The sequence below is a fragment of the Lipotes vexillifer genome, unplaced genomic scaffold, assembly GCF_000442215.2.
Source record: "Lipotes vexillifer unplaced genomic scaffold, Lipotes_vexillifer_v1.1 scaffold400, whole genome shotgun sequence".
NCBI classification, from domain to species: Eukaryota; Metazoa; Chordata; class Mammalia; order Artiodactyla; family Lipotidae; genus Lipotes; species Lipotes vexillifer.
Genome location: NW_006786594.1, coordinates 20,676 through 36,732, shown reverse-complemented (window position 1 = coordinate 36,732; position 16,057 = coordinate 20,676). Strand labels below are relative to the sequence as shown.

The 16,057-nt window shown below is 41.5% G+C and overlaps 1 protein-coding gene across 1 annotated transcript in view; it reads left to right on the top strand.

Annotated features, from left to right (window-relative positions):
* The window catches only part of ST7L (suppression of tumorigenicity 7 like), a 158,388-nt gene that overhangs the window by 124,055 nt on the left and 18,276 nt on the right, over positions 1-16,057 (top strand). The window lies entirely within an intron of this gene.

Sequence of the window (16,057 nt, the reverse complement as noted above, 5' to 3'; positions counted from 1 at the left end):
AGACCCACACCCCCAGGTAGGTGATCCACAAGTAGGAAGATAATCACAATTGCAGAGCTTCTCTCTAAGGAATGAGGGGTCCAAACACCATATCAGGCTCCCCAACCTGGGGAGTCCTGCACTGGGAAGATGAACGCCAGAACATTTGGCTTTGAGGGCCAGTGGGGTTTGATTTTGGGGAAGCCAGGGGGCTGTAGGAAACAGAGAATTCTCTCTTAAAGAGCACACACAATCTCTCACGTACTCCAAGACCAAGGGCAGAAGCAGTAATTTGAAAGAAGGGTCAGACACACTTGCTGATCTTGGAAAGCCTCCTGAAGAGGCAGGAGGGAACTGGAGCTCACTATGGGGATATAGATACTGGTAGCAGCCATTTTTGGGAGCTCATTCTATTACGAGGACACTGGAGCTGGCAAGCACCATTTTGGAATCCTCCCTCAAAGTTTTTGTTTTTGTTTTTTTAAAATTAATTAATTATATTTATTTTTTGGCTGCGTTGGGTCTTCTGTTGCTGCGTGCAGGCTTTCCCTAATTGTGGTGAGCAGGGGCTACTCTTCATTTCAGTGCACGGGCTTCTCATTGCAGTGGCTTCTCTTGTTGTGGAGCACGGCTCTAGGTATGCGGGCTTCAATAGTTGTGGCATGCGGGCTCAGTAGTTGTGGCTCACAGACTCTAGAGCACAGGCTCAGTAGTTGTGGCGCATGGGCTTAGTTGCTCCACGGCATGTGGGATCTTCCTGGACCAGGGCTCAAACCGTGTCCCCTGCATTGGCAGGTGGATTCTTAACTACTGTGCCACCAGGGAAGTCCCCTCCCTCTAGCTTATTAATGCAGGGATCTGGCCCCACCCATCAGCCTGTTGGCTCTAGTCCTGGGAAATGGGACAATCGGCTAGCTGGGTGGGGACACAGTCCCACCCACAAGCAGGCAGGCTGCCCTAGACCACCTTGAGCCTGCAGCCATCCCAGGACCCAGCCACACCTACCAGAGGACCCAGGACATGGTCCCACCCACCAGTGGGCTGGCACTAGCCCTGGGACCCCTGGGACTTTGCAGCCAGCTCTTGGGACCTGGCCCTGCCCACCAGCGGGCTGACACTAGCTCTGAGACCCAGCCTCACCCACCAGTGGGTGAGCACCAGCCCTGGGACCTCCTGGGCCCTGGCCCCACCCACCAGCAGGTCCATACCAACTTCAGGACCCCCCAGGGCCCCTGCAGTCAGAGATCCTGGGACCTGGCCCTGCCACCAGTGGGCCAGCACCAGGACTGGGACTCCCCAGGCAATACAGCTAGCTGGGCTAGGACCGAGCCTTGCCCATCAGCAGCTGGAAACCTCTGCACTAGGCAAAACCTGACAATCAACTGGGCCAGGATCCAGCCATGCCTATAAGCACACTTACAGTAGTCATTCCATCACAACAGAAGGGCCCACTCAGCTCATATAGGGGACACCCCTAGAGCATATTGCTCTGCAGACCAGAAGGGAGTGGCACGATACATTTAAAGGGATGAAAGAGAAAAACCTACAACCAAGAATATTCTACCTAGCAAGGCTATTATTCAGATTTGAAGGAGTGATCAAGTTTTACAGATAAGCAAAAGTTAAAAGAATTCAGCACCTAAATATAAGACTGGAAACTGTAAAGCTCTTAGAAGAAAGCATAGGCAGAACACTCTTTGACATAGAATGTAGCAGTATTATTTTGGATCTGTCTGCTAAGGCAAAGGAAACAAAAACACCAAATGGGACCTAATTAAACTTAAAAGCTTTTGCACAGCAAAGGAAACCATTGACAAAACTAAAAGACAACCTACGGAATGGGAGAAAATATTTACAAACGATATGACTAATAAGGGGTTAATACCCAATATATATAAACAGCTCATACAACTCAAAATTAAAAAAAAATAAAACAACCTGATTTAAAAAATGGGCAGAAGACCTGAAGAGACATTTTCCCAAAGGAGACATACAGATGCCCAACAGGCTTATGAAAAGATGCTCAACATCATTAATCATCAGACAAATGCAAATCAAACCACAATGAGATATCACCTCACACCCACCAGCATGGCTGTCATCAAAAAGACCACAAATAACAAGTGTTGGTGAGGATGTGGCGAAAAGAGAACCCTTGTACACTGTTGTTGGGAATGTAAATTGGTGCAGCCACTATGGAAAACAGTATGGAGTTTTCTCAAAAAAACTAAAACTAGAACTACCATACAATCTAACAATTCCATTCCTAGGTATTTATCCAAAAAAGACAAAAACACTAATTCGAAAAAACATGTGCATCCTTATATTCATTGCAGCATTATTTACAATAGCCAAATACTGTATGATATCACTTATATATGGAATCTAAAATCAAAACTAATGAACAAACATAAGAAAACAGAAACAGAGTCATAGGTACAGAGAGCAAATGGGTGGTTGCCTGAGGGGAGAGGAGTCAGGGAATGAGAGAAATAGGTGAGGTAGGTTAAGAGGTACTAACTTTCAGTTACAAAATAAACAAGTGTGGGTATGAAATGTACGGTGTTGGGAACACAGTCAATAATTATGCAATATTTTGTATGGTGACATGGTAACTAGACTTATTGTGATGATCAGTCTCTAATGTACAGAAACATCTAATCACTACATTGTGCACCAGGAACTAATAGAGTGTTGTAGGTCAATTATACTTCAAAAACAAATAGACAAACAAACAAACAAGCAAACTCAAAGAAAAAGAGATCAGACTTGTGGTTACCAGAGGTATATGGTGGAGGGAATTGGATGAAGGTGGTCAAAAGGTACAAGCTTCCTGTTATAAGATAGATAGTAGGGATGTAATCTATAACAGGATAAATTAACACTGCTGTGTGTTACATATGAAAGTTGTTAAGAGTGTAAATAATAAGAGTTCTCATCACAGGAAAAATTTTTTTTCTCTATTGCTTTAATTTTGTGTCTATATGAGATGACGGATGTTCATTAACCTTATTGTGGTAATCATTTCATGATGTATGTAAGTCAGATCATTATGCTGTACACCTTAAACTTATATGGTGCTGTATGTCAATTATATCTCAATAAAACTGGAAGAGAAAAACAACAAAACCCAAAACCAAAAAGCAGACAAAACCCCAGAATGGTCTGGGGTATTTCAAAACTGTTAAATTTTTCCTCCCTCTGCTGGAAGCATGAGAAGATTTTTCTCTGATAATCACTGTAAGAATCTGGTGGAGCTCCTAAAAATAAAACTCACAAAAGTGTGAGAGGCTCCCTCTGACTGGGTCCTCCCAGAGTCTTTAATTCCCATACTTGTTTCAGGACCCCGTTTCCACCTGGTTTTCTCTCTTTTTTTTAACCTGTTTTTTTTCATTCAACATAATTATTTTGAGATTCATTCATATTGTTGCATGTGTTGATCGTTCATCCTTTTTATGGCTGAGTGGTATTGTATGGATATACCACAGTTTATTCATCCATTCACTTGTTGGTAGATATTAGGGTAATTTCTAGTTTTTTGCTATTACACATTGAACATTATTTTACAACTTTTGCATAGACGTGTACTTATATTTCTTTGGGATAAATACCTAGAAGTAGAATGGCTGAATCATATGGTAGGTAAGTGTATATTTAATTCTTAAGGAAACTACCAAACTATTTTTCAAATCGGTTGTACCATTTATACTCCTATGAGCAGTTCCAGTTGCTCCACTTCCTCATCAACACTTAATATGGAAGGTCATTTTAATTTTACCCCTTCTAAAAGGTGTGTAGTGATATCTCATTGTGGTTTTAATTTACATTTTCCTAATGACTAACAATGTTGAGTATCTTTCCAATTACTTATTTGCCTCTTGTATGTCTTCTTTTTTGAAGTTATCTTGTAGAACATTTTCCCCATTTTTATTGGGTTGTTTTCTTACTATAGAGTTTTGAGAGTTCATTGTATATTTAGGATGTCAGTCCTTTATTAGATATGTGATTTGAAAACATATTTTTCTAGTCAATGACTTGTCTTTCCATTCTCTTAATAGTGTCTTTCAAAGAGCAGAAGTTTTTAATTTTGATAATGTTCCAACTTATCAATTTGTTCTTTATGGATGGTACTTTTGGCATCATATTAAGAAATCTTTGCCTAGCCTGAGGTCACAAAGATATTATCCTGTTTTTTCTACAGATTTTATAGTTGTAGGTTTTACATTTAGATGTACAATATAGCTTGAGATAATTTTTATATATGGTATGAGGTATGGATCAAATTTTAGTTTTTGCATGTGGATGGATATCCAATTGCTCCAGAACAATTTGTTGAAAAGACTATACTTTCTTTATTGAACTGCTTTTGCACCTTTGTCAGAATCACCTGATTACATATTCAAGGGTCTATTTCTAGAGTTTCTATTCTGTTCCATTGATCTGCTTATTTTTATGCCAATACTACTCTGTCTTAATTAATGTAGTTTTATAAGAAATCTTAAAGTCAGGTAGTGACATTTTCCAGTTTTGCTCTTACCATTCAAAGTTGTTTTGACTATGTTACTTTCTTTGTATTTCTGTAAAAATTTTAGAATTATCACTTTTTACAAAAAAGCCTGTTGAGATTTTGATTGGGATTGCATTAAATCTTTTGATCAGTTTGGGGAGAACTGGCATCTTAGCAACATTGTCTTCTGATTCCTGAAAACAGTATGTCTCTCCATTTATTTAGGCCTTTTTCAACTTCTCTCAGCAATGTTTTGTCGTTTTCAACGTATAAGTTTTGCGCATTTTTTGTCAGCTTTATCCTTAAGTATTTCATATTGTTGATGCTATTATAAATGGTACTGTTTATTACTATTTCTATTGCTAGTAAAAAGACAATTGATCTATTCTGCAACCTTGATAAATTCACTTATTAGTTCTGGTAGTGTTTTTAAGAAAAATAGACTCCATTAGATTTTCGACAATTATATTTTCTGCAAAAACAGTTTTACTCCTCCCTTTCTAATCTGAATACCTTTATTTCTTTTTCTTGCTTTACTGCACTGGCTAGTACCTCCAATATATTTGAATAGAAAAGTGGTAAAAGTGGGTATTAATGCCCTATTCCTAATCTTAGGGGAAAACGGTTTAGTCTTTTATGATTAAATTTGATATAAGCTGTAGGTTTTTTCTTTGATGTCCACTATCAGGTCAAGGAAGTTCCCTTCTATTTCTGGTTTGCTGGGTTTTTATCTGAAATGTATGTTGGATTTTGTCAAATTCTTTTTCTGAATCTATTATTTTCACTAAAGATCTGCATTTATTTTCCTCAAAGCCAAATACTTTGACATTTTACCAATTGCCTCAGACGTTGGACTTGATGGATAATTACAATAGCCACATTTCAAAAATCTGTTTTTTTTTCCCTTGAGAGTAAACTGTATTAAAGTTACTTTCCAGAAAATATATTCAGTAAATATGATAATGTCATAACAAACTTGGGCTCATAAGCCTTTGAAAATTTTGAGTAGTCTTCAGTGATGTTGATCAGGGAATTCTTTCACTGATGGAATCACTTCTCTCATCTCCAGACTGTATCACCTGGGAATATTGACATGATCATATAGTTTTTCTTTTTTGAATTGTTAATATGGTGAATTACAATGATTGGTTTTCAAATGTCAAACCAACCTCGAATTCCTGAGATAAACCGAAGTTGGTCATTATGTATTATCTTTTTATATATTATTGCATTTGATTTGTTAAAATGTTGTTAAGATTTTTTGGCATGTTGGTTCATGAGGGAAGTTGGTTTGTATCTTTCTTTGTCATGTTACTGCTTGGTCTTATAGAGTGAGTTGGGAAGTGATCCAGTCTCTTCAGTATTCTGGAGAAGTTTCTGTAGAATTAGTATTTTGTTTCTTTGAATGTTTGTAGGATTCATTAATAAAACCATCTGTGCCTGGAGTTTCTTCTGTGGGAAAGTTTTAAACAAAGAAGTCAATTTCTTTAATATGTGCGGGGCTATTCAGATTACCTATTTCTTCGATTACCTATTTCTTCTTGAGTGAGCTTTGCTAATTTGTGTCTTTCAAGGAATTTGTTCATTTCATATGTTATTAAATTTATTGATATAAAATTATTTACAATATTCCCTTTAATAACTGTGCAATCTGTAGTGATGGCACCTCTCCTTCCTGATATTGGCCATTTGTGTCTTTTCTATTTTATTCCTAATTATTCTGGTTAGAGTTTTGTCAATTTTATTGATCTTAAAGAACCAGCTTCTGGTTTCATTGATTTTTCCCTATTGTTTTTGTTTCCCATTTCATTGATTTCTGTTCTGATCTTTGTAATTCCTTTTCCTCTGCTTACTTATTTCTACTTTCTTAATTGACTTTAATGCTTTTTTTCTTTTTTAATGTAGACTTTTAATGTTATAAATTTCCCTATAAGTGCTGCTTTATCTGCATCCCACAAATACTGATATGTTGTGTTTTAATTTTCATTCATATACAAATATTTTCTAATTTCCTCTTTGATTTCTTTATTGACCCATGGACTATTTAGAACTGTGTTATTTTCCAAATAGTTGGGGATTCCCTAGAGACCTTTCTGTTATTAATTTCTAATTTAATTCCATTGTAGTCAGAGAACATGCTTTCTATGACATAAATCCTTTTAAACTTACTGAGACATTTTATTTTTTTAAATTATTTTTAAAATTTTATTTATTTAATTAATTTATTTTTGGCTGTGTTTGGTCTTCATTGCTGCACATGGGCTTTCTCTAGTTGTGGCGAGTGGGGGCTACTCTTCTTTGTTGTGCACGGGCTTCTCATTGTGGTGGCTTCTCTTGTTGTGGAGTACAGGCTCTAGGCATGTGGGCTTCAGTAGTTGTGGCACGTGGGCTCAGTAGCTGTGGCTCGTGGGCTCCAGAGCACAGGCTCAGTTGTTGGGGCGCAGGGGCTTAGTTGCTCTGCGGCATGTGGGATCCTCCCAGACCAGGGCTCGAGTCCATGTCCCCTGCATTGGCAGGGGGATTTTTTTTTTTTTTTTTGCGGTACACGGGCCTCTCACTGCTGTGTCCTCTCCCATTGCGGAGCACAGGCTCTGGATGCGCAGGCTCAGCGGCCATGGCTCATGGGCCTAGCCGCTCTGCGGCATGTGGGATCTTCCCAGACCGGGGCACGAACCCGTGTCCCCTGCATCGGTAGGTGGACTGTCAACCACTGCGCCACCAGGGAAGCCCGGCAGGTGGATTCTTAACCACTGCACCACCAGGGAAGCCCTACTGAGACATTTTAATGGTCTATCATAGTGAATGTTCTTGTGCACTAACAAAAAAATACATGTATTCTGCTCCATTTGGTTGGAGTATTCTATAACAATTTACCCTATTTCTGTCTTTCTATTTAAAGTGGATTTCTTGTAGGCAGCGATATTTGGGTCTTGCTTTTTTTACACAGTATGACAATCTCTGCCGTTAATTGGGTTGTTCAGACCATTTACATTTTAGGTGGTTATTGAGATTGTTGGTTTTCAATCAACAATCTTACTGTTCTTCTATCATTTGTTCTTTGCTCTCCTTTCCCCTTTTTCTTTATTTTGGATTATTTTTTATGATTCCATTTTTTTCACTGATAACAATTTATTATAATCCATTGGCAGCACACAGATATTAATGAAACCAGAACTATGTCTACATAGAAGTGGGCAATGATATGTAGCCATTCTATGGGGAACTGTGTGTACTTAATCATCAGCACATTTTATTAATTTCTTGATCCTTTGCTTGTGCTGCTCAGTATCTTTCTGCAGGGGCTAAATCTCCTTTATGTGATGAGTGATCTCATCTTCATGGTGTTTCTTCAAGGTTGACAGTTGTTCTCTAGTCTGTGCTTGGAGTTATCCTTCCTCTTCAGCCTGTTCTCTCTTTCCAAAGGCCCCAAGGGTCTCCTGGATGGCATCCGCACCAGGATGGAAATTTTCTGACCCTTTGGGGCTGAGACCGTTGAGAGTTGAAGCCTAGGGCTTGCATAGTTCTGATGTTCCACATGCCGAGCAGCATCTGCGTCCATACTGCCATGACTGACCTTGTTGTCAGTGCAGCCCCTCTCCAGTCACGCTATGATTTCGGTTTTATGTCCTTTGTTTTGTTTTGTTTCTTGGCGGTTGCTTTAGGGCTTACAGTATACAACTTTAACTTATCATGTACTTCTTTCATATATTATACTGATTCACGATAGTATAAGAATTTTACTTCCATTTCTTCTCTCTCAGCCTTTGTGCTATTGTTGTCATACATTTTACTTCTACATATTTTATACACTCCACAATTCATTGTTATAAAATTGTAAAGAGATTTAAAGAATAAGAAAAGCAATCTTTCAAATTTACCCACATAGTTACCATTTCTAGTGCTCTGCATTTTCCCTTCCTTGTACAGCTAATGGAATTTGTATTTCTATACTGCAGGTTTGCTGGTGATAAGTTCTTTCAGACTGTGCATGTTTGAGAAAAGTCTCTATTTTGCCTTTGTTTTGAAAGGTATTTTTACCAGGTATAGAATTCTAGGTTGACAGTTTTTTCCTCAGTACTCTAAAGCTATCACTCCACTGTCTTCAGAATTGTATTGTTATCAAAGAGAATTCTGCTGTAATTCTTATCCTTGTTCATCTGTATAGAATATGGTCTTTTACCTCTGCTTGTTTTGAAGGTTTTCTCTTTATCCCTGGTTTTAAACAATTTGATTATGATATTTCTTGGTGTGCTTTCCTTCATGTTTCCTGTGCTTGGGGTTCTCATTTTCATCAAATTTGGAAAAATTTGGCCATTATTTGTTCAAATATTTTCCTTCAGGGACTTCAGTTATATAATGTGACTTGAATTTGTCCCAAAGCTCACTGATATTCTGTTCACTGTTAAAAATCTTTATGTTCTATGTTTCATTATGAATGGTTTTTATTGGTATTTTTTCAACTATTCCTTCCATACTGTGTAATCTGCTATTAATACCATCCAATGTTTTTTTCCATCTCAGATAGTGTGGTTTTCATTTCTAGAAGTTTGAGCTATGTCTTTGCTTTATCTTTCATGTCTCAAATTAACAAACTCAATCTTTCCTCTATCTCCTTGAACATAAGGAATACAGTTATAATAGCTGTTTTAATATAATTATATACCAATTCTACTATTGTGTCATTTTTCATTAATTTTCAATTGATTGCTTTTTCTCCTAATTATGGGCCCAATTTTTCTGCTTCTTTGTGTGCCTGGTAATTTTTGATTAGATGCTAGATATTGTGATTTGAACCTTTTTTTAAATAGAATTTTTTTTAAAATTTATTTATTTTTGGTTGTGTTGGGTCTTCGTTGCTGCACGCAGGCTTTCTCTAGCTGTGGCAAGCGGGGGCTGCTCTTCATTGCGGTGTGTACTCTTCTCATCGTGGTGGCTTCTCTTGTTGTGGAGCACAGGCCCTAGGCATGTTGGCTTTAGTAGTTGTGGCTTGCGGGCTCTAGCGCACAGGCTCAGTGGTTGTGGCACATGGGCTTAGTTGCTCCTCGGCATGTGGGATCTTCCTGGACCAGGGCTCGAACCCGTTTCCCCTGCACTGGCAGGTGATTCTTAACCACTGTGCCACCAGGGAAATCCCCTTTTTTTTTTTTGTAGCCATGCTGTGTGGCATGTGGAATTTTAGTTCCCTGACTGGGGATTGAACCCATGCTCCTTGTAGTGGAAGTGTGAAGTCTTAACCACTGGACCACCAGGGAATTCCCTGATTTTAGCTTTTTGGGTACAGATATTTTTGTTTTCCTATACAAATTCTTGAGCTTTGTTCTGGGATGCAGTCATTTGCAAATAGTTTGACCCTTTTTTAGTTTTTCTTTTAAACTTTTTTTTAAGGTGGGAGCAGAGCAGCACTTAGGCTAATTTTGGCCCGCTATAGAGACAAAGCCTTCTGAATGAATACTCTATCCCATGTTCCATGAATTATGAGATTTGTCATTCTGGTTAGTGAGAATGAAAACTACGCACAGTCCCAGGAGAGCTCTGAGTATTGTTCCCTCTAATCCTTTCGGGTGGCTCTCATTGGCTTTTGGGCATTTCCTCACATGCATATGTTGATTAGTACTTAGCTGAAGACCCCAGAGGAATCCTTTGAGGATCTCAGGACCTCTCTCTCATTGCATCTCTCTTGTCTACAATACTCTTCTCTTCCAACTCTCAGCTTTATCTCCTGTACTTAGGGAGATTGCCAGGCCTACCTTGATTCCCCTTTCACTGCTGGGTCAATCATAGGACTCACTTCATTTGTTTTCCATCTCTATCCTTTGTTGCCTGATGTCCAATCTCTTGAAAATTGTTGTTTAATATATTTTGCTCAGTGTTTAGTTGTTTTAGATGGGAGAACAAATCCAGTCCCTATTATTCCATCTTGGTCAGAAGCAGAATTCTCTAAAATTTTAAAAAACATATCTTTTGATTCCATACTCTAATCTTTGTATTTATGGTGCATTTATAATTGTGTATACTACATTATTGAATATTTTCCTAACAAAAGAGAAATTTTGTTTTGACTAGCATTGATGAGAAATTAATTGCCCACTTATAATTTTACACATCTAATAATTGGAAGAATTTTCTAGAGACCAGCTTCTGGCTTCATACATTTAAAACATTGTCCTCCATTTCCCATTTTACTTTTAGGGCCAGGTTCTATAAAGTATATTTATATCAATACAACCTTTGGTGCTTCTCCTTCACGTCATTATGCAAGGTGAGGCAGCACAATGCTTGATAGGACCACTCCTGGAAGCTATTTCTACACTGGGATGGCTAGTAAAAACTCAACTATACACGAAAGTGACTGCAAACCACATAAATATATTTTACTCAAAAAATAACACCTTATTCAATTTACCTTTAGCTAAATTCTCAAAATGCTGTGGCCACCATTCCAAGGTCACCCAACATGGGGGAAAGTGTGATATAGATGTCACCGTGAAAAGAGACAGCAGTCTTAACTGACTACAGTTAAAATACTTACTTTTGCAAATTTTATAAAAACATATGACCATATGAACACATTGCTTGGGCCCTTCATGTTTGGAAGGGGCTGTGCCAATCATGGTCCTTGAAGCTTAACTTCATGGTAAATCTGCCTCTGCTCATGATGCCTCTTTGGTTCAGGCTCCCAGTGATCCACCAAATAGAGTCCAAATTCTTCTCCTGGGCAGACTGGGCCCTTTCCTGAACCCATTTACTTCTCCAGATCCACACTCCCACCCAGACTTCTCACCATGCTGGTTGGCAACTCGGTGCATTGCATACATTTTTCTCATTACCTGGAATACCCTTAATTGCCTTCTTTTCCTGGGAGCATCTACCCCTCCTTCAAGAGCAGATTGAGTGTCATTTCCTCCGTGAGACCATTCCTGACTCCACTGGGGATTGTGTCACCACAGCTTATTCCTATTTTTATCTTTTTGATTTTTCACTCTTTTCAGAAGCAGAGGAAAGCTTCATTCTTTGATCAAAGAATGGAGAGGTGTGAGTTAGTGCTCCTGAGTACAAGATCTCCCTGAAAGGCCTTCAGCGGGGCTGTTTTATAAGGATCTTGTCAGAGGCAGGAGGATGGAATTCTAGGCAGTCTGGCACAGCTGTGCTGCCCCTGACACTCACTCCAGATCACAGTGCCGGGTGTGTGTCCCTGCACACAGCCTGCCACCGCCATCTTGAATTGCAGTGTGTGCGGGGTCATCTCTGCACACGACCCGCCGAGCTGAAGTGTCGGGCACAGCCATTTTGCTGAAGTGTTGGGGGACAAGGCCTCTGCACTTGACACCCTATGAGCAAGTGAAACTGGTGTCAGGACTTACTGAAGCTCGGGTTCTTTATGTCTCATGAAGAAGGAATTCGGCGAGAGGTAAGAAGTAGATTTACTAAGGGGACACACACTCCATAGAGTGTAGGCCATCTCAGAAGGCAAGAGGCCCTGGGAGATACACATTCCATAGAATGTGGTCCGTCTCAAAAGGCTTGAGAGCGGCCTCCTATTTTTATTATAGTCCACATAATACCGTGTTTCACATTGTCTCTCCCACCAGCATTTAAAGCCCCTAAGGCCCTGTAACTTATTTATTTCTCTATCCCAGTGCCTAAGTCAGCGAGTTGCACCTAGTAGGAGCTAATGTATGCATGTTTGAACGAATGAAATCTCTTTGTTTTCCTCCCACAGAGTGCTGGCTCTTGCTCACTTATTTGTCTTATTAAGGTTTTTGTTTGTTTCAGCATAAACAGTATAGGAGGAGCAAGACATTTTTGAAGCATACGTAAATGAACGAATGAATATATAAATAAATGTTGATAGAGTCATCCTGACCCCTGCGTAACAAATAGTTACGGATCACCTACTATTAGGAGCTACATAATACTAGTAGCTATCGCGTTCTGAGTGCTTACTTATGCCCTGCCTAATTTGGAGTCTTAGATTTGCTCAGTTAAGGCTCACAATCCCATGAAGCGGTTTCTGGTATGCTCTGCCCTTCCACTAGTTTGGGCTTCCATCCGTGCCTAAGGCAGGGACTGTGGCTGAGCTCCCGACTAGGCCATCAGGGAGGTGGCAGAGCGCGGATGTGGGGAGGGGACGCACCCCGCCCGTGCCAGCAGGTCTGAAGCGGGTCCCTTCCAGACCGCTGACCCGTCCTTTTCTAAGGACGTGGGTGTGCGGCTACACCTCGGTGTAGAGAGAATCTTAGCGACTGAAACACCAGGGGGCGCTAGCAATTCAGCTTTCCGATGAAGGGCGGGGCTGCCGTGGCAACCTCTCAGCTTCCTCTCTGGACTCGCAGCCCGGGAGCCGCCCTTTCGCCCGCTGCTTCTTTTCACAAAGACTGCAAATCTGCAGACTACTCACCCTGTGCTACGTACTTGCCTGCTTTATCTCATTTAATTCTCACAAAACCCTAAGAGGAAGGTTCTTATATCTTCATTACATTGATGCTGAAATGAAGGCTAGCGAGGTTAACTGACTCGCTCAGGGTTACACAGAGGATGGCAGAGTCCTTGTTCTGAACGACTTTTCTTGCTCCTCCTACTTTTGCATCCCCACGTCCTACGTACATAGATTATACACATACCCCTATCAACGCAAACCAGGATCCTTCTCCCTTCTGTTTATTTAAATCCGATGTCTCTAGACCCACAGATTTCCCTGCTCTACTGAACTTCATAGGCACTTGGGGCCTCATCACCCACTTGGGGCATCTGCTGCCCAGCACTGCCCTGAGATGTCACATCTGCAAGGCTTGTTCCCCCATGAGTGTGTAAGTTCCAGCCTTTAGCATGAGGCTTCACACAGTCAGTGCTTAATAAACATAACGTGAATAAGTGACAGGCAGGCACAGCAAATGTGTGTGTGTGTGTGTGTGTGTGTGTGTGTGTGTGTCCTCAGTATAGCTCAGGGTCTGCAGAGAGACAGCAACAACAAAAACCAGTTGAAAATATGTGAATGAGGATTTAATAGTTTAACATTACTATTTTGCTCTACCTCCTTTATGTTTGTATCCAGCTGGGACTGAAAGCTCCCAGAAGGTAAGGATGAGGAATGTTGGCGTGTGTGTGTGTGTGTGTGTGTGTGTGTGTGTGTGTGTGTGTAGGGGGCGTACTGGGGGAAACCGAGGAGACTGGGGCAGGGAGCAGAGCTTTCCCAGGCTGAGAATAAGGTATGTGTGTGTATGTGTGTGTGTGTGTGTGTGTGTGTGTGTGTGTGTGTGAGAGAGAGAGAGAGAGAGAGAGAGAGAGATGCCAAGATCTGAGCTAGAGCAGAAGGAAAATGAGCCCTGAATAGGAGCCTTGTGTGTGGCCCAGTGGTGCTGACTCACCAAGACTCAGGAGAGGAAAACACACTAGCGATGAAGAAGGGGCCTGTATGTTGTGGAAACCACCGTACCACCCTGAGGACACCCTGTCTGCTCTGAGGCCAAATGGTCTTGAGAGGCTTTGATTTGGCTTAGGTGGGCTAAGAGTGGGGAGTGGGCATTACAGAGAACGGAGATGGGTAAGTCTTTTGAGAATGCGAAAGACCATTCCTGGGAGAGCTATGGGTTTGAGTTCAGGTGGGAAAGGAGAAGCACGACGAGGAGGTGTCTCTCCCCAGGTGTTCAGTCGCCCTCTCCACAGGCAGGTGTGGCAGGTCAGATTCACAAGCGGGGAGGGATAGATGCTCATGGCTTCAGTGGCTTCTTGTCCACACCTGAGCAACAAGACATGCCTTATGAGTAAGTGCTTCCCAGCGCTGATGCTACAGATGGAGGCATGGCCTGGGAGTAGAAACTCCACAATCCTCCCCACTCCCACTCTCACCTCAGCCGTCAAACTGGTTGAGAGACAGGAGGACAGGATTTCTGTGGCAACCAGGATGGCAGGCAGCCCTAGGCCAGAAGGCAGAGGACAAAGCCCAGGTGAACAGGATCAAAGGTCAGACATTGTAGAGCAACAGGTGAGAGGAGGAAGGAGTGCCCGAGGGAGCAGCTAGGACTGGGCTAGGGATTCTGATCCCAGGTCTGCTAGGGAAGGAGTGGGTAGCTCAAGCGGAAAGAGGGATCCAGACTGACTTTCTAACCCAGGCCTCGTTGTTCTCCTCGTCTGTAGTACGAGGGAGCTAGAATCAAGGGTCTCTGAGCTTCCTTCTCGCTCTAACATTTGATGACTCCATGTGTGTAGGCGATCATCCCCCTTTCTCCCTACCAAAGCCCCCACTCCTTCAGTGTCCTGTTCCTAGCTCAAAGTCTCAAAAGAAAGTCTCAAAAGAAAGCTAGTGAACCAGTGGATTCATACTTAGGTGTATGACTGACCATAAGCTAATATTCTGAACTCCCCAAATGTATTACCTAGTTTTGACTATAGTATGGCCACTAGGAGAGTGGACTTGAAGGCCAAATGGATGAAGGTTTGAATCCCAACTGTGCCGCTGAATCTCAGCTCTGCTCCGCTGTAGGACCTTGAACAATGTACTGTGCCTCAGTAGGTATTCATTACTTTATGGGTCAAGCAGGAATAACCTGCCTCTTTTAGTAGTTGAGTTGATTAAATGAAGTAACATATGTAATATACCTGATTGAGAGCTTGGCACCAAATAAAATACTCAGAAAATGTGTCTACCCACCTTTAGAGGACTTAACCATGGCTAGAAAGAACAGAGTCTGAGAGATTAAGGTGCAAGAGGCTTACCAGAGAGAACCCTTGGGATCCACAGGAAGAGAGGGGAGGGGAGGAAAATGAAGGGGCAGGAAAGTCGAGCTGCAACACAGTCTCAGTAGAGGGTTCAGCCAATCCTGCAGGGGGTTTTGAAGCTGAGATGTCCCTTCAGAGCTCCCTTGAGTTGGGACAAGGAGGCCATGTCTTTATATTCCATATCAATCAGTCTTTAGATATGAACTGCCCATGGATGGAGATGTGACCTTGGTCAAATTGCTTTCTTTCAGTTAAGGCAATTCCTATAAGGGGCTTATAGCCAAGGGCTGTTTCCTGTCAGCATTTTCTGCAGCTAGGAAAATAAATCTTTCATTCCTGAAGGAAGACCTGAGCATCTGCCATGTTGAACTAGTGAGTAGGACACTTGTCGGGGATAAGGCCTGTTGCTACACTTCCCAGTAATTTCTCCAAGCCAACCATTTCACAGTGGTGTGCAGAGCCACGAGACCTTCCCTGTGCCCCGCCAGTCTAACAGCAGCACAAGTAGTCACACCACTGGGAGAAAAGGAGAAGCTGCTTCTGCATCCCTCCAAGGGAATCACTTGTAGGTATCCCAGAAGTACCCAATGGATTCTTTTCGAAGCTCGTCTTTTCTCTTTTGCTTACAGAGATTTAGAGGGCAGGAGGGGGACATTTATGTGTAATGCAGCAGGGTCCTTTCTCAACTTGCCTTTTGCCCGTTCCTAGGTCTGCCCTACAAGTTATTTGAGAATGTTTTGCAGAGTGCTGTGGCCTGGGAGCTCCTTCTTATACCAGCCCGAGCCCTTGCAGAGAGCACACCACATTGCTGTCTCCCTGAAACAGGACTCAGCTCTTTTTTTTTTTTTTTTTTTT